This window comes from Zea mays, chromosome 8, assembly GCF_902167145.1.
Source record: "Zea mays cultivar B73 chromosome 8, Zm-B73-REFERENCE-NAM-5.0, whole genome shotgun sequence".
Classification (NCBI taxonomy): Eukaryota; Viridiplantae; Streptophyta; class Magnoliopsida; order Poales; family Poaceae; genus Zea; species Zea mays.
The window spans coordinates 116,773,928-116,800,300 of record NC_050103.1 but is presented as its reverse complement, the minus strand read 5'-3'; positions in this window follow the sequence as shown (position 1 = coordinate 116,800,300).

Sequence of the window (26,373 nt, the reverse complement as noted above, 5' to 3'; positions counted from 1 at the left end):
TGGGGGGCGCTGCGCAGGTCGACGTCTCGTGCATCGAAGGTGAGCGGTATGTGGGACCACTTCGTCTGCACGACTGGGCCGGTGACCGCGACATGGTTGATGCTGCGGTAGTGGTCCCGCTTCTGCCGCTTGGTGTCGAAGTCAGTGCTGGACCCCCCTGTTATCATGTGAATGACTCCGCGATATGGTTGATCGGCGAAGTCTTCCTGCTTTGGGGCATGGGGGATGTTTTGGTGTTGCTGGTGTGGTGGTGGGGGTGGAGGAGGTACGATTTGTACTTCCTGATGGTGTTGGTAAGCGTGGTGCGGTGGATGCGGGGCGGGAGCGTGGATATATGGTGGAGGGGGTGGCTGGTAGTTATGTGCGACAATTCTAGGATTGTCGGCTGGCTGCGCCCGCGCCATTCTGTCTCTGGTGGCCTTCGTTTCGGGGCAGTCTTTGGTTTGGTGGACGCAGTCTTCGCCGTGGAAAAGGCAGTAGAACCGGCACGGCGGCTGCGCGCGCCCTCGGCCCCTGCCACGAGTTTCGTTTCCGCGGCCCTGGGGGGATATTCCTGGCGACGAGGGGGGTCAGCAGCAGGCTGCTGGTTGGCGATGTTGTGCACTTGCTGTTGACTGCGGCCATCTCGACCGGAGTCTGGTTGCGGAGTCCTCGTCCACGTGCGGCTGGACTGTGGGGCATCTTTGGGCTTCCGCTGTGACTCAACCTTGCGCTGGTGGAGCTCTTCGGATTTGGCATATTTTTCAAAGAGCTGATATAGCTCCTGGAGGTTCTTGGGTGGATCTCTGATACAGTGGCTGTAGAGGACGCCGGCCCGAAGGCCACTGATGGCGTAGTGGATAGCGATCTGATCATCGACGGAGGGCAGCTGTGACTTGAGTGTTAAGAATTTACGGTAATACTCCCGCAGAGTCTCCTTTTCCAGCTGTTTGCAAAGCGAGAGCTCGGCCAAAGCGTCGGTGTCTGGGCGGTACCCTTGGAAGTTGAGAAGGAACTTGTCCCTGAGACTTCTCCACGAATCAATGGACAACGGAGGCAATCTGGTGAACCAGGTGAGTGTTGGGCCCTCTAGGGCGATGATGAAAGACTTCGCCATTGTGGCGTCGTCCCCTCCGGCGGATGCAACGGCGACTTGATAACTCATTATGTATTGCGCCGGATCGGTGCTGCCGTTGTACTTGGGATATGCCCCTGCTCGGAAGTTAGCTGGCCAAGGCGTCACTTGGAGGTGTGGCGCCAGGGGACTTCGCTCGTCGAGGTAGTTGACCCCTTGGAATGGCGCGCCGTGCTGGAAGGCGTAGTCATGCTGGGGGAAACGTGGGTTCTCCGGCTGCGCCCGGTGTTGCAGGGGTGGGCCATGCTGCAGGCCGCGGTGGCCTTCGCGCGTGTCTTCCGGTTGCGCGCGCTGCTGGAGGGGTGGCTCTTGCTGTAGACCGAGGTGGCCTTCGCGCTGCATCAGCGTGATCTCGCGCTCGAGGTCTTGGGCCTTCTGCTCCTCGTCGCGTATCATTTGCCGCACCTTGGCTAGTGCGGACACACGCTGGCGCTTGGCTTCGAGTATCTCTTTCTGCCTCTGGAGATTGCGGTTCTTGAGGCGCAGGGCGCGCAGCTGTAACTGTTCTTCTGTTGAGACGCCGAGGACCTCGCCGTCCTTGGTGAGATCCGCGCCCTCCAGTGGGGCGAAGCCTGGGGGCGGCTGCGATTGTCCTTCGGGCCCGCAGGTGCGGAAGGTGTCGTCTTCGCAGGTGCGGGGAATGTTGTCTTCAGTGGGCTCTTGGTGGGTGGATTGGGTGAGGGCGAGGGCCTTGCCCTTTCTCGCGGCCAGCAGTGCTGCCTTCGCAGCCTCGTCAGCCTTCGGGTTAGCTCTCTTGGGTGCCATCGCGGGTGGTCTTGTCGAAGCCCCACGGTGGGCGCCAAATGTTGGAACTTGCTCTCAGCAGCAAGGAGGCCAACAAGGATGAACGGTGGTGACAACAGGGTTACGTGCTCGGGGGCAAATAGCTCCGTTGATCTAGCCTCTCACGGGCACTGTGCGGGGGTATTTATAGGTATCTGAGTGCCCAGCACCTTGTGTTAAGGACGCATGTGCCCTCAGACACCTAGTTTATCCCCAGAATATTCCCATAAAGCGGGGTTACAAGCTGTAATTACAAGCATGCCTTTACAGATTAGGCCCGTAACACATAGGCGGCCACGCAGGGCCCGTTACAATGGGCCAGATCACGCGTGGGCCTCAGAGCTGAACGAGGCCGCGCTGCGGGATGACTTCGTCGCCGGTCTTCGTCTGGTGCCGAATGGAGCGAAGGGTGTCCCTGCCTGTTCTGTCTCTGTCTGACCAGCGGTTATCAGCGAAGGCCTCGAGCGAAGGGTGGCGTCTTTGCCTTCGCCCCAACAAGGTGTCTTTTCAATAGCTTGCATCATGCTACCAATCCTTCGCTTCTTCAACCCATTTGCCTTCTTTGAAGCCGAAGGTTCTTGTTTCTTCTGAAAAAGCTTCGTCAGATGCGGTTCCAGAGGACTTAGCAGCTTGATAGGTAACGATTCGGTTATTACCTTTAAAATCTCTTCTACTTCGGCAGCAGGAGGTGTTGAAGGGGTTTCCTCTTCCACCTCAGTCACCTTCGGTTCTTGACTTGCAGCCTTTCTCTTCTTCAAAGTCGTCGTTTTCGGCTCGGGACTGTATTTTCTCTTCTTCAGAGTTTTTTCGTCCTCTTTCACCATTTTGGCAGTCTGCCTGCTCAGAACACTGACAACCCTCTTTCTCTTTGTCACTTCGACACCCTTGCTGAGTCGCTCATAATTAGGGTATTCAAAATTTAAAGCGTCCATTACTCGGTTCAACCTTCGTTTTGGTTGGGTGCCGTAGGCTGCAGTCATTAATTGATCTTCTTTTTTGGTGTAGTTTCCCAAAATTTCATTGCACATTGTCTCAATCATTTCTAGCCACTCTTGGCAAGGCTCCTTGAACTGCTTCTCAAACTTAAAGCGATAAGGCAATCGCACAAGCTCAAGTGTTTTCTTCGTTCCCTTTAGCTTCAGCATGCTAAATTCACTTAACGTCCGAGACGTCCTGTTAGCCAAGTATTCTTGAACTAGATCTCTAGTGCTGATCTGTTCAGCCACCACCCTGAATTCTGATACAGACAGTTGGCATGCTGACCCTGGCTTCATGTTGCACAAAGGTCTGGTCATTCCGAAGCTCAAGGCCAGCGGGCATATGACCATCGTCATCAGTTTCCCCCTTTTCTTTTTCATCAGCCTTGATATAAAACCATTCGCTCTTCCATCCGGTTGGCCACTTGGTACGATAGCTGAGGACCGGAGCCTTCGTATCTTTGCGATACGCGAAGTTATAGCAGCCAAAATTTTCATGCAGCCCGTCTGCCCTAGCCTTCGTTTGATAGTGCAACTCGTGCACTCGGCAGAACGCTTCGGCATTTGGATCCATCCCTTGGCTTTGAAGGGCCCAGATGAAGATGTTGATGTGATACCCAGTTTGCAAAGAAGAGAAGTTGGAGTTTATTCTTTCTTGTTTTTTTGCTTCTCTTTCGGGCAGTGCGCTTTTGGAGTTTGGAATTGTTGGGTAGCATTCGCCAGTAAAACAGTAGAATTTTGGTTAGACTCGTGCGCCGGGGTCGGGAGTTGACGCGTGAGCGAGTTGGGCCGTGGTTCTTGATCCGGCCCACTAATTCCCCTAACCCTAGCCGCCCCTTCCCCTTGTGCAGCCGCCCCCCTCCCTCTCTAGCCTTTGGCCGCCATGCCCTCCCCCTAATTCCCTCTCTCTTGTGCAGCCGCCCTCCCCCATCCCCTCAACCCTAGCCGCCCCCCTCCCATCTCCTCCTCTCCAAGTGATGTCCTTCCTCGCCGGATCTTCTTCGTGTGGGTGCAAGTTCTGATTGGAGAATTGGTAGGAGGAAGGAAGGAGGAAAGGAGGAACCCAAGGTGATTTTGTGATTAACTCTTGTTTATTTGTGCTGCAATTCAATCGATTAGATGTTTACGTATGTGAATTGGTAGAGGTGCTGTCTAGAAATTTTGTGGGTGGGCGAACAGCAGTAGTTCTAGCAGATTCTGGGAATTTTTCGTGGGTAATTAGTGGGAATCAATGGGAGAATCATGTAGAGCTTTGTCATACCTTTCCAACGAGTACTTATGCGCTCGATTCGGAGTTATATCTTAGGAGATATCGCTGTTTGAATCCGGGTATGTTGCTGTCCAAAAAAACAGATTTTTGCAGGTGGGCGAACAGCAGTAGTATTAGCAGTTTCTGGGGATTTTTCTTGCGAAATTAGTGATAATCAATATGAGAATCATGTAGAGCCTTGCCATACCTTTTCAATGAGTACTTATGCGTTCGATTCGGAGTTATAATTTAGGAGATATCGATGTTTGAATCCGGTTATGTTGCTGTCCAAAAACAGATTGCAGGGTGTATCTTGTAGACGAGTTTGGGCTAATTAGATGTTGGAATTTAATTATCAATTGAATATAAAACTTGTGGAAAATTTTATGTAGATGCTTCCGTAGTTTTTGATTGATATCACTGCTGTTACAATTTTAAAGTTATGAAATTATCAAGCAGCGTCGCTGCAGTTTGGTGGTGATGGGGAGAGTTGTCGCTCGTGACGGGTTGGAATTGTGCGTAGGTGCGGCGTTGTTTATTAGCGTTTGTTATGTTGATTTGTACACTAAGGCGTGTGTCAAAAACAGGTGGTGGACGTCCGGATCGTACTTAGTACCATTCCAAATTCCCGGTGAAGGCAAGTAAATACAGTGGTGGTTGCTACCGTTTGGTTTGCATCCTATGCCTTATCATTGAGTATGCATAAGTATTAAATGTGTTAATCATTGAATTCTATGATGAAGTTTATTTGTTCGAAGGTATTAATTCTCAATTGTCTAATATTGTGGATGATCATGATTTGGGAATGATATATGTGGTTGATTCCCATCTTGGATGAAGTTGAAGTATCTTTTTGAATCAAGTCGTATGAAGTGTTGTAGGCATGTCATGCACATCGCATCATCCATCTTGCATTTTGAAGTTATGTCGTGATCTTATGGTCCGACCGTACCGGTACACTTTTAGCATCGTACGTTGCCCGAGGAGGGGTACGATGCGGCTTCATATCCTTAGAGGTATGAAGGCAGAAGTCATCCTTGCATTTGCAGACATTTGCACTCATGAGGTATATATGAAGTGTGACATTACTATGTTACTATTGTGGTTTCTACCTGCGAGGTGTGGTAACTAGGTGTGTTGTACGTTGTATTCGTGCTGCACCTTCGTAATAAGAAGGTTGTGAAATCAAGTGGTGGTAAAACAATGTTCTTATGTGGTTAAACAGTTTGTTATTATTTTACTTGCTGAGATGTGTCATCTCACTCTTGCATTACTCAATGCAGGTACTTGATATATGTTGGGAATGAGGGGAGTAGCAGCACGTCCACTTTCACTCTCATATTAACGCTGCCCAGGCGCAGCCATGATTTAATTAGAAACTTGATATCAAAGGATGTTTGTTTTTTTACTAGTTGTGCGCGCTGGTTAATTCAGTTCATGTCGTATGTTTAACTTCCCTTTGCTAGCCGTTTAATAATAATTAGTATGTTTTTTTGTCATGATATATGTTTATACACTGTTGCCCCCTCCTTTATGCTATTTTGCAAAGGAGATGTTGTCAAAATTTTATATACGGATGTCAGAAGTGTAGTTCAGTAGCATTCCGGGGTGTTTGTGGATCCCGGGGTGTTACAGTTGGTATCAGAGGATAGGCTTTAGATTCTACGCAATTTGAAGATAAATTTGACACACTTGCACCTATAGGAAGGGTATGAGTTTGTATATCTTTCATATTAGTATTTTATTGTATAGATGACTAGAATTCCCTTACTCCAAATCCCTTTATGGTTTGATGGGATATGTCGTTAACGACTTAATGCTTGATATGATATGTTACTTCTATTTAAAATTGGTTTCTTGATGTGGTTGTTGTTGAAGTTATTATGCAAGTGAAGCTACTAATGTACTTGTTTTGTATACATATCGTCATGATGTTTTTTTTGATGCGATGTTTTTCAAATCTCTGAGCTATTACTATCATATATTTCTATGTGCTTGACTGTGGATGTTTTTTAATGGATTTCTTTGGGTTCTAGTACTTGTAGGATCGATTGTTTATTGAGTTTGTGTATAGTGGGTCTAATCCAGCTTGCTGTGGTGTGAAACACTATATAATGTAGTTTTATCATGTTGTTGAGTCTGATTGAATGTTGGGTTACAACCCAACTTATCAATGTAATATTTCCATGGATGCAATGCTTTGTGCCTCACCCCTTTGGACTAATATGGCTACTTGCCAACTTGATCTTAGAGTACAATAGGTTTGTCTCCATAGAGCAAAGGCAATGTTGTATTGTTTATGAAACCGTGAGACTGGTAGAACTCAAGTGAATTTGTAAGATGACGTGGATAGATAAGTTCAACCATGTTTACATGATAGGTTTTCTTATTGTGTGCAACCTTATCTTTAGCAATAAATATGGTGATTTCAAGTGGATTTTATGTCTATATTATAGTTGAAGAGGCATGCATGTTTTCCTTCTATGGTTTGTTTCTATAGCCATAAAGGTTATGCATATTTTTTAGTTGTTGGAGGCTAGTCATGTGGACGATATGGACAACCCGTTTTATATATTTTTTAATCACCGACGATATATGGTAGTTTTATTTTTTTGATCAGTTCTCTATGCATGCTTGTTGAATTATTATTTGGACCGCTTTATCTTAAACAAAGTCAATGCTTAACTGGAAGTTGCTTATGTTTGTTAGTCATCTATCTCTATAATGATGTGGTTGTTGCATCAGATGGAGATTTTTTTTCATATGAATGATGGTTTGATAGATCATGTATGTCTACTACTTTGAATTCATCCTATGACATCACGAGGTACAAATTGTTCAAGTGCAATAATAGGAGGTATTGTTGTATGTGAGGTTAATCAAGGTAGTTTGGTTAGGTGAATTGTCTTATTGAAGTCCAATTACTCCTGTTGAGCATAGTATCGTGTTATTATTTTAGTGTTGAAAGTAATATTTATGAAGCTTTTGCATGAGTCTGTATCAAGAAGAACATTAGTTTTTCTTGTTGTTATCCCTCCATTGCTTTATGAGTGTTGCACATTTTTATCTCTTTTGAGAGGAGAAAAAAAGATGTTATATGACATGAGCACCATTTGCTTCACGTCAACAGAATAGTTTTGGAGATTTCTAGTAGTTGGATTCTAGTGTAATAACAACCATGTTTTATAGTGCTTGAGATGAGTATGTCAGGTGTTCCATACATTGTCGATACATGGATGTTTGACCTTAGTGGCGTTAACAAACGAGGTTGTTGAATTCGTTGATTGTTGTGCTTAGTGTTCTAACCAATTTGGTAGAGTTTTATTTAAAGACTTTGTGGAGTTGCATCCCAGTTTGGTAGTGGAAAATCCTAGTGTTGATTGCACCTGCCAATGCCTTGGGTTTCATTTTATATTGTTTTTTTATTGTTGTTAATGTGTTGTTTGGTTTTGGGAGGCATTTTAAATTAGTTGGAAGCTGAGTCAGGCTTCACTTATCTAGAATGTTTTGTAGTATGTTTTTTCATCTTTCCATAGGATGCTTAATCACCCGGTTTGGTCCAAACATTTGAGAGTTATGGGTTTCCTAAAATATCCTTGTTGGTGTCTCTGGTAGAATGAGTCTTCAATTTTGAACGAAAGAGTAGACATTGAAGATAGTATAATTTGTCTTTGTTGGACTATGAAAATTTTAGTAATTTCATGATCTTTCCAAAGAGTATTGGTTTGTAATTCTCATTGCATATAATTGGAGTTAGGCTGCTCTGAAGTTGTTGCACCGTTGTGTCTGAACTTTAGTTGTCGTTATAGCCACCAATAAATCGACCACATTTTGATAGTTTCAGAGCCCAAAGTTGGGAATTCTCTTTAAGCAAAACTTTTAGTTCTTCTCACTACCTTTTAAATGGGTATTTACTTGTAATTGTCTGTTAAATAGATTGGGAGAGGTGGTTGTCCGATTATAAGTCGAATCTCTAATGTGCAGTATCTCAGGCTGAGTTTAGTTGTAGGTCATGCAGAGTTGAGGGCTATAGAGATAAATTTGGGTGCAACTTTATTGCAAAAGTCGTGGACAATTTTCAAAACTTTTCCAACGCGTGTTCGTTGTAGTTTAAGTTAAGTATAGCAGGAGTTATAGGTTTTTGAATTTTAGTTATCCATTGTTTCAATCCTATCAGTTTTGCAACAAAAGTGTTGCATTGTTTTATCGGTTTGGAAACCAATTCCGAGACACTCATTATAATAAAAGTTTTAGGGAATATTATAACCTTTTCAATGAGTTTATATTTGCAAAAATTTTGTTAGCTGCAGGGAGTTATGATATAATGTATAGAATGTGCTTGGATGAATATGTGGGCAGGCATAACATGCTTAAATTGATTCTTGTTTGCATGATGTGAGATTAGGCTTAAATGATTTAAAAAGTTATCATATTGCTTCTATACTAATATTTGTTCTAAGTGTCTCGTAATGAAGAATCTAAAGTTATTAGTCTTTCGATGAACGCTTAATCTTAGAAGAGTAATGAACCTGATAAAATCTATTGCTTGCTGTTGGGACTGCATGACCAGTTTTAGTTATGCAGCTAGTTCAATGAAGTAAACCATCTTTTCTGTACAGATGTTATATATAAAAGTTGTAGCCAACTTCTTTATCTTATTTGTGAAAAAATTTCATGACCATAGATCTAGTAGTTTGGGAGTTATGATTTTCTCAAGTCCAGTCTTGGAATCTGTCTAGATTCTGTACAGACTTCGAAACTGACCTTGTTTGCCCAATTTAAACTTCGAATAAGTTCTTATAAATTATAAATAAGTTGTAGTACTTTTCTTAATCTTTTCAACAAATTTTGGATCATCTTTTTTGGAGATCTATAAGTTAAGTTACAGCTGTTTTAAGTGTGATCTCTGAATCTGTCCAAATTTGGACTGCAGAGCCTTTCTCATGTCTTTTGACCTTGATATGCATTGAATTAACCTGATATGTTATAAATGAATTCTAGACAATTCTATTAGCTTTCTAAAAAGTCTAGGAGCACCTGAATTGGATGACTAAGACTCCAATTAGGGATTTTTTTTGAATTGAGTAGTTGAATTATGTCCAAGTCTAGACAGAATTTACGTTTAGCATTGTTTGACTTTTCTAAGTGTCAAATCTTGTTGTGATGATAATACCAATGGTATAGTGGACTTTATAAGATTTCTATAAAGTCCTAGTCTACTATTTTTGGATGCATATTTTGTGAGTTATGAGCAAAACAATTAATTGTTGTGCTGCTGTCCAGAAATATGCAAGCATTAAGTTGCTCTCTTGAAGTTGCTCTTGTTTGGCTAAGTTTGGTTTAGGCTATAGGAACACTATATGCATTGCATTCATATATACATTCCTTGAAGTACTTGCATATGTCAATGTTGATTTGGTGTCAGGAAAGCTCTGTCCGAGGTATATAGGACTGTCTACTATCTTAGCCGAGTTGGCAGCTGGGCTTAGCACATGCAATTGTCGGAATCTATGATCATAGTACACCATGTATTGCATGTCTTTATGTTGAGGAAGTATTTGAGGAATCCAGACCATCAAATCGAGCTAGAGCCGATTCCCGTGTAGCAAGACCAGACTCTAGAGTGTCGTCTGCTGCGTATCTTAGAATCCTAGGAGTTTGAGGAGCCGATGCGGCAGAAGTACCAGAACTTTTCATTATGTGTGAGTTTTGTTGATTCATTAATCTTGCTTTTGTCGTTCCGAAAAAAGCGTCGGAATTCGAGGTCGAATTCTTTTTAAGGGGGGTAGAGTGTGATACCCAGTTTGCAAAGAAGAGAAGTTGGAGTTTATTCTTTCTTATTTTTTTTTTGCTTCTCTTTCGGGCAGTGTGCTTTTGGAGTTTGGAATTGTTGGGTAGCATTCGTTAGTAAAACAGTAGAATTTTGGTTAGACTCGTGCGCCGGGGTCGGGAGTTGACGCGTGAGCGAGTTGGGCCGTGGTTCTTGATCCGGCCCACTAATTCCCCTAACCCTAGCCGCCCCCTCCCTCTCTAGCCTTTGGCCGCCATCCCCTCCCCCTAATTCCCTCTCTCTTGTGCAGCCGCCCCCCCATCCCCTCAACCCTAGCCGCCCCCCCCTCCCATCTCCTCCTCTCCAAGTGATGTCCTTCCTCGCCGGATCTTCTTCGTGTGGGTGCAAGTTCCGATTGGAGAATTGGCGGGAGGAAGGAAGGAGGAAAGGAGGAACCCAAGGTGATTTTGTGATTAACTCTTGTTTATTTGTGCTGCAATTCAAACGATTAGATGTTTACGTATGCGAATTGGTAGAGGTGCTGTCTAGAAGTTTTGTGGGTGGGCGAACAGCAGTAGTTCTAGCAGATTCTGGGAATTTTTCGTGGGTAATTAGTGGGAATCAATGGGAGAATCATGTAGAGCTTTGTCATACCTTTCCAACGAGTACTTATGCGCTCGATTCGGAGTTATATCTTAGGAGATATCGCTGTTTGAATCCGGGTATGTTGCTGTCCAAAAAAAAAAACAGATTTTTGCAGGTGGGCGAACAGCAGTAGTATTAGCAGTTTCTGGGGATTTTTCTTGGGAAATTAGTGATAATCAATATGAGAATCATGTAGAGCCTTGCCATACCTTTTCAACGAGTACTTATGCGTTCGATTCGGAGTTATAATTTAGGAGATATCGTTGTTTGAATCCGGTTATGTTGCTGTCCAAAAACAGATTGCAGGGTGTATCTTGTAGACGAGTTTGGGCTAATTAGATGTTAGAATTTAATTATCAATTGAATATAAAACTTGTGGAAAATTTTATGTAGATGCTTCCGTAGTTTTTGATTGATATCACTGCTGTTACAATTTTAAAGTTATGAAATTATCAAGCAGCGCCGCTGCAGTTTGGTGGTGATGGGGAGAGTTGTCGCTCGCGACGGGTTGAAATTGTGCGTAGGTGCGGCGTTGTTTATTAGCATTTGTTATGTTGATTTGTACACTAAGGCGTGTGTCAAAAACAGGTGGTGGACGTCCGGATCGTACTTAGTACCATTCCAAATTGCCGGTGAAGGCAAGTAAATACAGTGGTGGTTGCTACCGTTTGGTTTGCATCCTATGCCTTATCATTGAGTATGCATAAGTATTAAATGTGTTAATCATTGAATTCTATGATGAAGTTTAATTGTTCGAAAGTATTAATTCTCAATTGTCTAATATTGCGGATGATCATGATTTGGGAATGATATATGTGGTTGATTCCCATCTTGGATGAAGTTGAAGTATCTTTTTGAATCACGTCGTATGAAGTGTTGTAGGCATGTCATGCACATCGCATCATCCATCTTGCATTTTGAAGTTATGTCGTGATCTTATGGTCCGACCGTACCGGTACACTTTTAGCATCGTACGTTGCCCGAGGAGAGGTACGATGCGGCTTCATATCCTTAGAGGTATGAAGGCAGAAGTCATCCTTGCATTTGCAGACATTTGCACTCATGAGGTATATATGAAGTGTGACATTACTATGTTACTATTGTGGTTTCTACCTGCGAGGTGTGGTAACTAGGTGTGTTGTACGTTGTATTCGTGCTGCACCTTCGTAATAAGAAGGTTGTGAAATCAAGTGGTGGTAAAACAATGTTCTTATGTGGTTAAACAGTTTGTTATTATTTTACTTGCTGAGATGTGTCATCTCACTCTTGCATTACTCAATGCAGGTACTTGATATATGTTGGGAATGAGGGGAGTAGCAGCACGTCCACTTTCACTCTCATATTAACGCTGCCCAGGCGCAGCCATGATTTAATTAGAAACTTGATATCAAAGGATGTTTGTTTTTTTACTAGTCGTGCGCGCTGGTTAATTCAGTTCATGTCGTATGTTTAACTTCCCTTTGCTAGCCGTTTAATAATAATTAGTATGTTTTTTGTCATGATATATGTTTATACACTGTTGCCCCCTCCTTTATGCTATTTTGCAAAGGAGATGTTGTCGAAATTTTATATACGGATGTCAGAAGTGTAGTTCAGTAGCATTCCGGGGTGTTTGTGGATCCCGGGGTGTTACAGTTGAGCCTAACGATAGCGTTAGGGGTCAGCTGATGAAGATAAATTTCAAAATTTTCCAAAACTTCCCCTATCATCTCGTTCAGAGGAAACCGTAATCCCGCTCTAAAAAAGCTTTTGAAAACTACTACTTCGTCATCCTTCGGTGTTGGAGTGGTTTCTTCCCCGGCAAAACGAACAAGCTTCTTTTCAGCTTCTTCGAAGTAGCCTAGTTTCATCATCATGGGCATGTCGGCTTCAGACATAGTAGATTTCTCAAAATCCAAGTGGCTGGGTTTTGATGGAATCATAATGCTATAATCTTCAATATCAGCCTGCTCAGCTTCGGCAGCAGAAGTACCTTCGTTAACAATTCCCTTTGTCACAACTAAGCCCGATTGCCTCATAACTTCGGAAATCGGAGCTGTCTTCGTGGCCTCCATCTCCTATCCCTAACGAGTTACCCTTGCGATCGAGCGCACTCTGGCCATTTGATGGATCTTTGTGGTTTTTACGAAGTTGATGTCTTTTACAGTTTTGACGAAGCTCTCTTTTTGATGAAGCTAATTCAAAATGATGGTTCGCTCGAGAATGCAGTGAAAAAGCTTTGGCTATGGTTAAATTTTTCAATAGCACAACAGTGCAATGGCAATGAATGTTGTGATAACTCCACACCTACCCGTCTGTTTATATAGTGCTGCAGGTGGGAAGGTGAATTGCCAAGTCACCCGCACCTGCTGAACAGTCGCCCACACCCGTTGAATGGTGGACCACTTGGGGCCTGAGAAGAGAATCACCAAATCGATCGTACCCGCTGCGTGGTGGGCCACCTCGCGCTCGAAATATTTTAATCGTTTCTCGGCAATGAGCTCAGGGAAGGTGTTTTTCGGACCTTCGGATTCCGAAGCTTTTGAGATTTTTTCACGGATCAAGCTCATTACGAAAAACGATCTAGCACCGCGAAGGGGCTACTGTTGGGGGCCTGCTTCGTCGCCAAAGGTTCTCTAAGCAAGTTGGCACAAGACATAGCGTGAAGGTACAGGCCGAAGCTACGATCCAGGGAGCTTCGGCATAGTGACATGCCTTGAGACGAAGGGCTGCACCGACCTAAAGAGAAAAAAGACTCATTACTCCAGGATAGTTTGTGTCATGTTTATAATCACTTGTCGAGGGCATGAATGTAATCTCAACCGGGTTGCGTCCCGTGCCTATAAATAGATGAACAGTGACCCTGTACTGTTCATGCTGACTTGTATTCACTTGCACGTCACACTTGGATTTTTGCCTTCTGTCAAGCCGAAGGTATAAATGTAATTCAGTATTGTTTATATTTATTCATGATGCTATATTAATGATGTCATATGATTATTCATGACACTTCTCATGTTTCGTACGCTTCTACTTCCATTATTATACATTGTGATTATGAAGGTAAGTCCTTCATAACCTTCGTCCGAAGATCATTAAATCCTAAGAGAGATAATGCTTCGAAGGATGAAGGGCTTTAACCATTAATGTTTTTGTGTTGCCTTGTTCTTGATTCATAGCATTTGAGAACAAGTCCCCAACACTTAGTCATCTCCCGTAGCCGGGTATAAGAAGTGCTCGCAGTACCCGTAGTACATCTAACCATCTACAACAAATCATTGGGAATAGTACCCTGAGTACTAAAATGTACTCAGTTGGACTGACCGTCCAAAACCAGAAAATAAGAAAGTAAAAGACTCCAAGGAGTATGCAAGGCTATATCTGGAGTTGGCTCTTTGCTTTTCAAGAGTAACGAGAGTTATAGAAGTTCTTAATAACTTGAGTGGGGAATTTACCAATTTAATTACTCCATTTTAGCAGGTCAGGATTAATACCTACTTTGCCGCGGACTAAGTTTTACACTTGATTTTCTAGGTGATCCATGCCCCACTTGAAGTATATCTAATTACCCATTTAGATAATAACCATGTTGAGAGTGTTGAATCAATTCATCACATCAAGCTATTCTATCCCTTAGGCATAATTGGAATTAGCATTGTTTCTTATCCATTCAACAAATCTTAAAATATAGTTCTTACTACGATGAGATAGCTCAAGTTAAGTGCTCACTATCTAGGAACGATGGTGATTCGAATCGTTTCCTAACCAGCTGGTGGGTACTCCTATCACAAATCGTACCCACAGTACTTCGTGAGATACAATCACCACTGCACACATTCCAGTAGCAGCCTTGCCACACATATCGGATTCCACAGGGGCCTCCATACTCAGGGACCGCTAGACTACTAGAGGGTTAGGGCGCACCATCCACCATGGGTCATTTTGTCGTGTCCCCATCACTCCTCAACCACACTAGTAGGTGCACTGCAAGGTCGAATTCGGCTGGAATGGTGTTCTAACTTCGCGGTCAGAACTATTTATCCGGCCAACTAAGTGAATAGGCATAAATTCAACATGACTCGAGGGACCACATCGGTATGGTCCTTAATCGACACAGGCAGGGTCACTATGGCCTACATGGCACCCATAAGAGTACGTCTGGTCTCATCTTAAACCTTTATTTTTCCTCATGAATATTACCCAAGACTTCTTCCAGTCAAGCATAAGAAATTCACCTAAACCTCGCAGGTGACAGGCAATCACCCGACTTCTACCGTCTAAGCAGGCCTAAGCATTAAAGCGTGCTTAATTTAAATAGGTGGCAAGGACAAGATAACCAATAGATCAAGGTGAATGCAGCAATTGGTTTCGATCAACTCCTATACCTAATGCAACAATATAGGTAGGCAGTGAATAAATTAAAATATTACAAATATAGGAAGTTAGATGTCGGGGCTCGCTTTCTCGAAGGAACTAGGGCGATGATCAGGACACTCCTGAGCTTCAGCTTCGGGTTCACCCTCTTCTACGAGAATTCCTGGCAGCTCCTCGACAATCCCTGCTGGTATTTCCTCCTGCGATCTTGTATGATGCATGTATGCGGTATGAGGATACATGATTCTTCATGCGAGAGATGTATGATGCGTATGGATGCATGTAATGTACACGTATGTCAAAATCGATCTATTATACGCGAGCTTCTACAAGATAGTCTACATCGTCCAAGAACATGTAGTATATCTTTTCTTGGTCGGTCCTGGCTATTGTTAAAGATTCTACACAACAACATAGAGGTTACGTTATAAGGCGTTTCGAAACACCTTACACCTATGGGTTGAGACACACTAAGTTGTATTCTTCATTAAGCTTCCACATCTTTTAGAGGTTAGTTACTTCCTAGCAAAAAGGGATTTGTTTATCTCTAATCAATTCCGTCAAAGTAACCCCCTAAATTATTTCGAAGTAACTTATTATTGAACTGGAATCTCTCCTAATACACGATCTTTTGGTATACCGCTTAGTTGGACTTGCATTGAAACTACCATTTGATTACTTCAAAATTTATTACAAAAATTCTAACAAATATTAGTTCACTATCATTCTTTACCACAGAAATCTCAAAGGTTTTGGACCCATGTTTTTTAACTGTATAAAAAATAACAAGAAATGGTGTAGAAATCAATTTAATCTATTTTTACACACTAAACTAGTCAAACAATAAATACCATATTTTTCTTATACCGTACCTGGTCTAATATCATATCATAAAAATTTAAACAGACAATTCCTTTATAATTCCTTTTCTATGGGTTTCTAGAGAAATCAGCCTTTTTTGACTTTTCCTTTATTATCCAAAATTTCTCTATATGATTGCTCGCTCAAATTAATTCCAGAGGTGGTTATTAACATATGATTTTGTCCACAAAAAGTTTCACAACCAAATCTGCAGTTTTACTATTTATTTTCAATTTCCTAAGGAATCAGTCATTTAATATTTTAATCCATATACACAAATTAATCCACAAAACATACCCTTAAAATAATTATCACAAGTTAAGCAATATCTATAGGAACCTGACAAAAATTTGAATCATATTTTTCTAGCCTCGAATCTATTTATTTTATTACTTATAAAGAAACTCTATTTCTTATTTAAATTCAAACCGTGTACAAAATCACTCAAATCTTGACATGCAACATTTTTAAATCGTAGATCTGACTTAGAGGAGTCCTATAAAAATTATTTCACATTTTTTCGGGTTCAAAAATTTGAGTTACGATTTTTCCAAGGTTCTTTGCGTATTAAATCAAGAAAGGAAAAAGGAAAACAGGAAAAACCACTTTGCATGTTAGCCCCTCGGGTTTTAGCTATCTGCAAACGGTCACTACAAGGTCCTCGGTCACTATTCTTTGAGTCTATGGCCTTTTGCAGAAAAACCCTCGGGTTTTGGCTTAATCACGCGTGAGATCCGTCTTCTACCTCAGAACACACACACACACACACACATAGAGAGAGAGAGAGAGAGAAGTGTGCGGCTCGGTCATCGGCTTACTGGCGGTGAAGTTGGCTAGGCGAGGTGGCAAACAGGTGTGGTCGATGAAGGCGAACTCGACGGTGGTCTTGGCTCAGCGGGTCGTGGATGGAGACCTTTGGTCCATGCGCGCCGGAGACCGACGAACGGTGGCGTCGACAGTGGTGCTCGGGGCCTTCTCCAAGCTCGAGCAAGGGCACCGAGTTTGCACACTTGACGACGAAGTGGTTGTGACTTGGTTCATGGACTACGGTGGTCACTGGAGGCACGGACGCGAACTAGCTCGTGACGGCCATGGCGAACAACGTCGGGTGGAAGAAATGATGAGGCGAGGGCGAGTGAGAGCGAGGTGAGAGCAGAGGAAGAGTGTGAGGGCGCGGTAGAGTGCTCGACCGAATGAAGCCAGGTGCAGCTACTAGCTTGCCCACGCGCGGGACAAGGCGCGGTGTACGCCAGGACGGGCGCTCCACGCGTCCACGCGAACGACACTTGGCGATCACCATCTGCCCGAGCTACAGACGCAATAGGGACAAAACAGGAGCACGAAACTTCATCCAACACCACCAATATGTTCTCCTCTCTACCGACTACAACTTTGCAATAGAGATTAGGGTGATTCAGTAGCTAGATTTTGAAATATAAATCTCCAAACTTTGGTTTGTCAGCACTGCACCAAACAATGGAAACTGACCATCTAACCATGTCAAAATATGCCAAACGGATTCAAAAGTTTACTAACTTTTTACAGGGCGTGCCCTAAGTAATTCTCTACAACATTTGTAATTGGGGAAATGTGATTTTAAGATTATTTATTTTTGAACGTGTCGAAGTTTGAAAAGAGGTATAAGATTAGACTTAGAAAAATCAGGGTTGTCCCCATTTCCTTTTTGGTTTCTGAAGAAACTTCATTCATCAAGCACACAGTCACTAAATCACATCATCACATATTGTTTAAAAAACTATCATCACCTAAACTCAAGAGTTGGTAGAATAACCATTATCAATTCAAATTAATTAAGTGATGTTACTCACACTCTAGTACTCTAAGAAAGTCTAAGTCTAAGAGAACTAGGTTTTTCTACTCATGCAAGCAAGGGTTCATTTCACAACTATTTGTGGCAATTTAAGGTTTCAATGGAAGTGATAATATGATCGATGATGCTCATGATAATGCCCTTATGATTCACATGCCATGGATGAATATGCTAAACACTAGGGGTGTTACAATCCCTCCCCCGAAAAGGAATCTCTCCCTGAGATTTATGATTACTAACCGATTTTGGTAAAAGTCAGGATAAACTTCTTGTAGTTAGGCATCTGCTCCTAGGTTGCGTCATGCTCATCATGGTGACTCCACAAAATTTTATACGCCTTGACCGTACATTTCCTGGTAATTTGGTCCTTAGTGTCTAGAACTACGACGTGTTGTTCTTGATATACCAAGTCTGATCCAATCTTTAGATCCTTGACTACTACTTTCTCCTCGGGTATTCTGAGATATTTCTTTAGTTGAGATACGTGAAACACGGGAAAGATCATGCTCATGTCCTCAAGCAACTGAATTTTGTAGGCCATTTCTCCCTTCCGTTCGATAACCTGATAAGGTCCTACATATCTTGGAGCAAGCTTCTTCTTTGCCACAAATCTTTGCACGCCTTTCATTGGTGATACCTTAAGATACACAAAATCTCTGACTTGAAACGTCATCGGTCTTCGTCTTTGGTCAACATAACTCTTCTGGCGATACTGCGATGTTTTCATGTTCTGACGAATAATTCGAACCTTTTCTTCAGCTTCAGCAATTAAGTCGTTGACATAGAATCTTCGTTCTCCGGCTTCGACCCAATTGAGAGGCGTTCTACACCTTCTTCCGTACAATGCTTCAAATGGTGTCATCTTTATGCTGTTTTGGTCACTGTTATTGTAGGAAAACTCGACCAACGGTAGCCACGATTCCCATGATCCTTTCGACGATAGCACACGAGCTCGTAGCATGTCTTCGAGAATCTGATTTATCCTTTTGGTCTGTCCCGATGTTTGAGGGTGATAAGATAAGCTATGCACGAGCTTAGTCCCCAAACCTTTCGGTAGTTGTTCCCAAAAGTGAGCGGTGAATTGTGTCCCACGGTCCGACACAATGGTTTTTGGAATTCCATGTAGTCGAACAATTTCTATGATATAAATGTTCGCTTACTTCGGTGGTCGATATGTTGTTTTGACAGGCAGAAAATGAGTTGAATTGGTGAGTCGATCCACAATCACCCATATTGAATCATTGCCCCGTTTGAGTAATAGGAAGTCCAGTAATAAAATCCACACTGATCTCCTCCCATTTCCATTTAGGTATAGATAATGACTGCAATAGGTCAGCTGGCTTCATGTGGATGGCCTTGACTCTGCAACAGTTATCACATCTCGCAACGTACGATGCAATCTCTTTCTTCATCTTTGTCCACCAAAACTTTGATTACAAATCACAGTATATTTTGTTGCTTCCGGGGTGAATCGATAGTTTGGATTGGTGAGCTTCATCCAAAATTTTGGTCTGGAGCTCTTGATTGGTACGGCCAGTCGTTCATCAAACCACAATATACCCTTTTTGTCAAGCTTGAAGCGGCTATTGGGTTCACTCTTCATCCTTTCCTTGATGTGAAATATGCCTTTGTCGGATTTCTGCTTTTGGATGATCCGATCCTCTAGTGAGCAATGAACTTCAATGTTGAGTAGCACTGCCGGGTGTAATAAGTTAAATCCATCCTCTAGAAGTGGTTGGAGAATGTGGCAATGATACCTCCGACTCAAAGCGTCAGCCACAACGTTAGCCTTTCTCGGATGATAGTGCACTTGTAAGTTGTAGTCCTTGATCAGCTCGAGCCACCTGCGTTGCCTCATTTTGAGCTCGGGTTGGATGAAGATGTACTTCAGACTTTTATGATTCGTGAAGATATTACATACATTCTCAAGCAGGTAGTGTCTCCAAATTTTTAATGCATGGACTACGACGGCAAGTTCCAAGTCATGTGTAGGGTAGTTTGCTTTGTGCTTTCTTAGCTGGCGCGATGCATAAGCTATCACCTTACCATCTTGCATAAGAACACAACCAAGTCCAATCCCTGATGCGTCACAAAACACATCAAAGGGTTTCTCAATGTCCGGTTGAGCCAAAACAGACGTCGTGGTCAACAACGTTCATAGGGTACGAAAAGCTATTTCACACTCCGAAGTCCAAGCAAACTTACGGTCCTTCTCCAGCAATTGAGTCATTAGTTTGGCAATCTTAATATGAAGCGACGGTAATATCCAGCTAATCGCAGGAAACTTCTGACCTATGAAATGGAGGTAGGTGCCTTCCATTCCATTACTTGCTGAGTTTAACTTGGGTCCACGGATATCCCATTTTTGACAAGATGTGCCCCAAAAATTGTACTTCCTTGAGCCAGAAGTCATACTTACTAAACTTTGCATACAACTTGTGCTCCCTAAGTCTAGTTACTACGATTCTTAGATGCTCTTCATGTCTCTTTTCACACTCGGAGTAGACCAGTATGTCGTCTATGAATACTACGACAAATTGGTCCAGTTCTAACATATAGACAAAGTTCATCAAGTATATAAAGTAGGCAGGAGCATTGGTCAAGCCAAATGACATGACCAAATACTCATATAGCCCGTATCTAGTAGAAATGCGGTCTTCGGAATATCTTGGGGGTGAATTCTGATCTGATGGTACCCTGATCTAAGATCAATCTTTGAAAATACCTTAGCCTTAGACAGTTGATCAAATAAAATGTCTATTCGGGGGTAAAGGGAACTTATTCTTGATGGTCACTGCGTTGAGAGGATGGTAATCTATGCACATCCGCAAGGATTTGTCCTTTTTCTTGACGAAAAGAGCGGGACTACCCCACTTAGAGGTACTGGGTCGAATCAAACCCTTGTCCAATAGTCCCTTCAGTTGAATTTTTAATTCTGCTAGCTCATTTTGTGGCATCTTATATGGTCTTCGGTATATTGGTGCGGTGCTCAGTTTAAGCTCTATAGCAAACTCCACATCTCTTTTAGGTAAAAGTCCTGGCAAATCTTCAGGGAAAACGTCGGGAAACTCACAAACTATTGGGATCTCTTCCATTGAGGTTGCTTGGGTTGCAAAGGATACGTTGGTCAACTTAAAGCAAGGTAAGGTTGTCTGAAACATTTCGGTGCCTCGCGGCTCCCTTAGCGACAAGGTTCGATTTGCGGTGTCAAGAATGATATCCCAAGCTTTCATCCAATTCATTCCCATGATCACATCCAAGGATAATCCCGACATTACTATCAACTAGGCTCAAAATTCCCTTCCTTCAATTTTGAGAATTGCCTCTCAGACTATACGATTTGTGAAAACCTCAACCCCAGCTGAGCTTATCCGGTACTTATGCCCCACTTCTACCAATGATTGGTTAAAGCGATGAGCAAAAGCAGTACTCATGAAAGAACGAGAAGATCCAGAATCAAATAGTACGACTGCGGGATGATCGTTGACAAGGAACGTACCGACCATCACAAGTTCTCCGTTGGTAATCTCGTCCACAGTGGTGAGATGCACTCGAGTCGGATACACATCGTTCTTCTTCTTAGGGCGAGGACAAGACTTGGCGAAGTGCCCCATCTGCCCACAGTTGAAGCAAGGTCCCTTCACTTGAGTTGTACTACCCGAGGAACTTCCTGGTTGTAACACCCTAATTTTGGGGGTATAAAATTTATTTCTAATTATCACCCAAAATCATGTGTTACTCTTCTTTTTCTCACTCTAGGTTTTCTCTCTCTAGATTCTTTTTCTCTTTTTCCTTTTGATTAGAAATAGCTTAAACTAGTGGAGGTTAATTATTTATTTTTGCCAAAACATTATGAGTCATGACATGTTGCATCATGTTGAGCTTAAAATATTCTTTGAAGTGTTTCACAAGTTTGAATTTGTTTGAATTTGAAACCTAGTTTGAATTTGGATTTGAAAACCCTATAGAAAAAGAAATAGAAAAGGAATTAGAAAATCCAGAGAAAAAGAAAAGGAGAAAGTAGCCCAGCCGGCCCAGCTCGGCCCAGCCAGGCCGCGCGCCCGCGTCGCCTGACAGGCGGACACCGCCTGTCAGTGGCAGTTCTCCCTCGCGCGCGCCCTCTCTCTCTCTCGCTCGTTGCCCAGTGGGGCCGATTTGTCGGCGCCAGTTTCCTTCACCCGCTCGCTCCCTCTCTCTCTATCTCGCGGGCCCGGATCGCCAGTCGCTGAGTCGTTGCCCCGCGCACCCCTTTCTTCTCTCTCTGCGCCGTGGGCCTGCCCTATCAGTTCTGCCCCCTTCGCGCTCGCCGTGGACCAGCACGTGCGCACTCGCGCACGTCGCCGGATTTATCGACCACGACGCCCGCCCACGCGCCTAGCTCCCTTCTTAGAGCCCCAGTGGTGCCCCGCGCACACCCCTCGCTTCATTTCGCTCAGCTTCACCCTCTCTCGCGCTCTGCCCACACCGCCACATGTCGCCGGAGACCCGCGCCCGCGTTCCCGACCATCCAACTCGCTGGAGACCGCGCCAAGCCTCCCTGAGCTCCGCCCCGAGGTGAGACACCTTTGCTCGTGCTCAATTTCCCTAGTTGCACCCTGTGTTTGGCCAATTTCGCCTTCGTCGGTGCTCGGCCGTGGCGGTCTGCCGTGCTCACACGGTGGCCGACCGATTTAGCCCGGTCTAGTTCCTCGGAGTAGGTCCCTGTGTCACCCCTGCCTCTGCTGAAGCTAGCCCAGGCCTTAGCGCGCCTTAAGTCCCCTCCCCGTGGCCGGAATGGCTCACCGGAGTTACTCCGGCCGGCCCGAGGCTTTCTCACCACCGTTCTCCCCTCTCTGCCCATGGATTCATGGCCCCTTCCCCGCCATTGAGTTCGCTGTGGCGCCCTCTTCCTCTCTCTGCCCAACTCCGGCGACCCTGGAACCCCCCTAGCTCACGCCTGCCTCAACTTCGACGACCTCACCGCCGCGGAGAGGAGCAGCGCCGCCCGCAGCCATTCAACCCCTCCCCGGTCTGATCCCCTTCGTCCGATCCTAATCGCACGGCTCAGACCGCGGGTACCGCTTCGCGCACGCGCGCCCTGCGCCCTTGGCCTGCCTCTGATCCCCTCCATCCGATCCTGATCGCACGGCCCGAACTACGGGTACCGCTTCGCACAGGCGCGCCGTGTGCCCTTGGCCTGCCTCTGATCCCCTCCGTCTGATCCTGATCACACGGCCCAGACCACGGGTACCGCTTCGCGCACGCGCGCCCTGCGCCCTTGGCCCGCCTGTCAGCGCCCAAGTGTAACACCTTAGGTGTTACCATGGCTAGAGCACACCTTAGCACTAAGGACTGTGATCATATGTGGTAGAGACTTAAGGAAACACATAAGAACTTTGGAGATCATGTGTTAATCAAGGTTTGTTAATGACCTAAGAAGTATTACTCAAATCTTTGTACACTTACTACCTTGGATAAGAGGGGGGAAGAACCCTAGACCTCTCTTAAACCCTATCTCCCAAAACCATGGATAAGAGGGGAAAGAGAGTGAGCAAATGTGCACAACATGAGTAATCTTTAACCAAACCTTAAGTAACCTTATAACCAGCAATTAGGGGAAGGAAATATTGCAAAAAGATCCCTAGAGAAACCCCAAATCAAATCTCCAAGTGGAGAGAGAGCTAGAGCTCTCTATTTCTCTCTAAGTTAAAAACTACACCTACACTAAAGATCAGTCGTGTTCACCTCGAAGCTGGCACCAAACCCACCTATGTTCTATACCAAAAATGTGGCATACCACCTAAGGCACCCACTGGAAAAAGCTGAGCCCGAGACTTGGACGTTTGACATGCCTTGGCATGGTTTTTGTCGCGAGGTGGGCAGTGTGACACACCCGATTTGGCGACCGAAGATCTCCCTACCTAGGCCATATCTGCCATGGCAGCTCACGGATGAGAGACAGCCCTAGGTGCCAGGAAAAGACTCGCGCCGGATTTTTGCCAAGATTCGCACGTTTGCGACTTGGGTGAGCGGTGGAACACGGGCAGAAGAAAAGCTCCACTTGTTCGACGCGCTCTGTGTGCGCCAGAGCACGCCCGCGCGCGCCCCGCGTCGCGACAACGGCCAGCCGATGCCATGGCCCGCGCCCGCGCCTATAAAGCCCGCTCGAGCGTCGACTGCACTCTTCCGCGCACACTCAAGCCTCACCGGAGCTCAGTTCACCGTCGTTTGCCCGTGCGCGGCGTGTCCGCGGCCACCCGAGCTACTGCCGCCGTAGACCGGCCAGCCTAGCCCTTCCCAGCCCCATCCAACCCTCGGAGACGAGTGTGCACAACTCAGTGAAGCTCCCCGAGCGAGGAATCGAAGCCTGCTTCACCGGAGAGGCCAGTCCACGGTCGCCGGAGTTCACAACCCCGCCGGAGTACGTGGACCGGGTAATACACTCAACCATTTTCCGATTCCTTGTACACACGGTCTCTACGTTACCCCGTGAAGCTCACCGTGCCCTTGGATTGAACCAGATCGCCGTGGTTTGGCCGGTACACTCACCGCCGACGAGAACACCCGCCTGCGCACGTGGACCGAGCGATTCCAGCCATCCCCGCCGTCGAGCCGCACCTCGCTGTGACCGCCAGAGCCTCCCCGAGCCAACCCTGCTGTAACACCTCAGGTGTTACCATGGCTAGAGCACACCTTGGTGCTAAGGACTGTGATCACATGTGATAATAACATAAGGAAACACATAAGAACTTTGGAGATCATGTGTTAATCAAAGTTTGTTAATGACCTAAGAAGTATTACTCAAATCTTCGCACACTTACTACCTTGGATAAGAGGGGGGAAGAACCCTAGACCTCTCTTAAACCCTATCTCCCAAAACCATGGATAAAGGGGGAAAGAGAGTGAGCAAATGTGCAAAACATGAGTAATCTTTAACAAAACCATAAGCAACCTTATAACCAGCAATTAGGGGAAGGTAATATTGCAAAAGACCCCTGGAGAAACCCCAAATCAAATCTCCAAGTGGAGAGAGAGCTAGAGCTCTCTATTTCTCTCTAAGTTAAAAACTACACCTACACTAAAGATCAGTCGTGTTCACCTCGAAGCTGGCACCAAACCCACCTATGTTCTATACCAAAAATGTGGCATACCACCTAAGGCACCCACTGGAAAAAGCTGAGCCCGAGACTTGGACGTTTGACATGCCTTGGCATGGTTTTTGTCGTGAGGTGGGCAGTGTGACACACCCGATTTGGCGACCGAAGATCTCCCTACCTAGGCCATATCTGCCATGGCAGCTCACGGATGAGAGACAGCCCTAGGTGCCAGGAAAATACTCGCGCCGGATTTTTGCCAAGATTCGCACGTTTGCGACTTGGGTGAGCTGTGGAACACGGGCAGAAGAAAAGCTCCACGTGCTCGACGCGCTCTGTGTGCGCCAGAGCACGCCCGCGCGCGCCCCGCGTCGCGCCAACGGCCAACCGACGCCATGGCTCGCGCCCGCGCCTATAAAGCCCGCTCGAGCGTCGACTGCACTCTTCCGCGCACCCTCAAGCTTCACCGGAGCTCAGTTCACCGCCGTTTGCCCGTGCGCGGCGTGCCCGCGGCCACCCGAGCCACTGCCACCGTAGACCGGCCAGCCCAGCCTTTCCCAACCCCGTCCAACCCTCGGAGACGAGTGTGCACAACTTAGTGAAGCTCCCCGAGCGAGGAATCGAAACCTGCTTCGCCGGAGAGGCCAGTCCACGGTCGCCGGAGTTCACAACCCCGCCGGAGTACGTGGACCGGGTAATCCACTCAACCTTTTTCCGATTCCTTGTGCACACGGTCTCTACGTTACCCCGTGAAGCTCACCGTGCCCTTGGATTGAACCAGATCACCGTGGTTTGGCCGGTACACTCGCCGCCGACGAGAACACCCGCTTGCGCACGTGGACCGAGCGATTCCGGCCATCCCCGTCGTCGAGCCGCACCTCGCTGTGACCGCGAGAGCCTCCCCGAGCCAACCCTGCCCTTCGCCGGACCTATCTCGCCGCCGGTAAGCCGCGCCACCCTTTTCTTTCCCGCGGGTACTGTTTACATTGGGGGAAGGACTGCGGGGAAGAAGAAGGAAAAGTCAGGGGGCTTTTTGAACTGTCAGCGACCCAGGGGAATAGTAGCGCAGGGGTAGATTTGTGCGGGTTGATTTAGTTTAAAACCAGGGACCTCGGTGTAAACTTCTTTTCCAGAAAACCTTTATTAAATCTGAATTTAAATTTGAACAGAACTTTACTAATTCATAACTTCTGTTTAGTTCATCCAAATTTGGTCAAACCAATTTTGTCAGGCTATAAATAATGTAACCTACTTAAGAAAAATATAAAACCCCCTATGTACTATAGAAAACTTTAAAGTTCTAATTTAATTATTGTTTTGGCCATAAGCTAAATAATAGGGCAAAAATTAGTTGCACTATTTGACTTGGGTTAGAAAAATTTGGAGAAGTTTATATCCACCTACTGACCTAATTAAAAATGTTGAATCTCTCTGTCCACTCCCTTAAGTTAGTTTTTACCCCTTATTTTGCAATATGCTCAATGTTAAGAAAAATAGGAAATGTGATTTAAATAATGATTCAGAGGGTACCCCTATTTTTGTTAGGGTACTTATTCAATATAGTTCACTGGAAAAATCTATCATACCCTGGTTTAGTATAAAATAAGTAGGATACCTTTTATTTGAATAAAACAAGGAAAACTTAGAAAAATCCTACAAAAATAACCCCAAGGTGAAAACACAAAAACCCTTGGGATAACTAATGTTTTGTTAATAA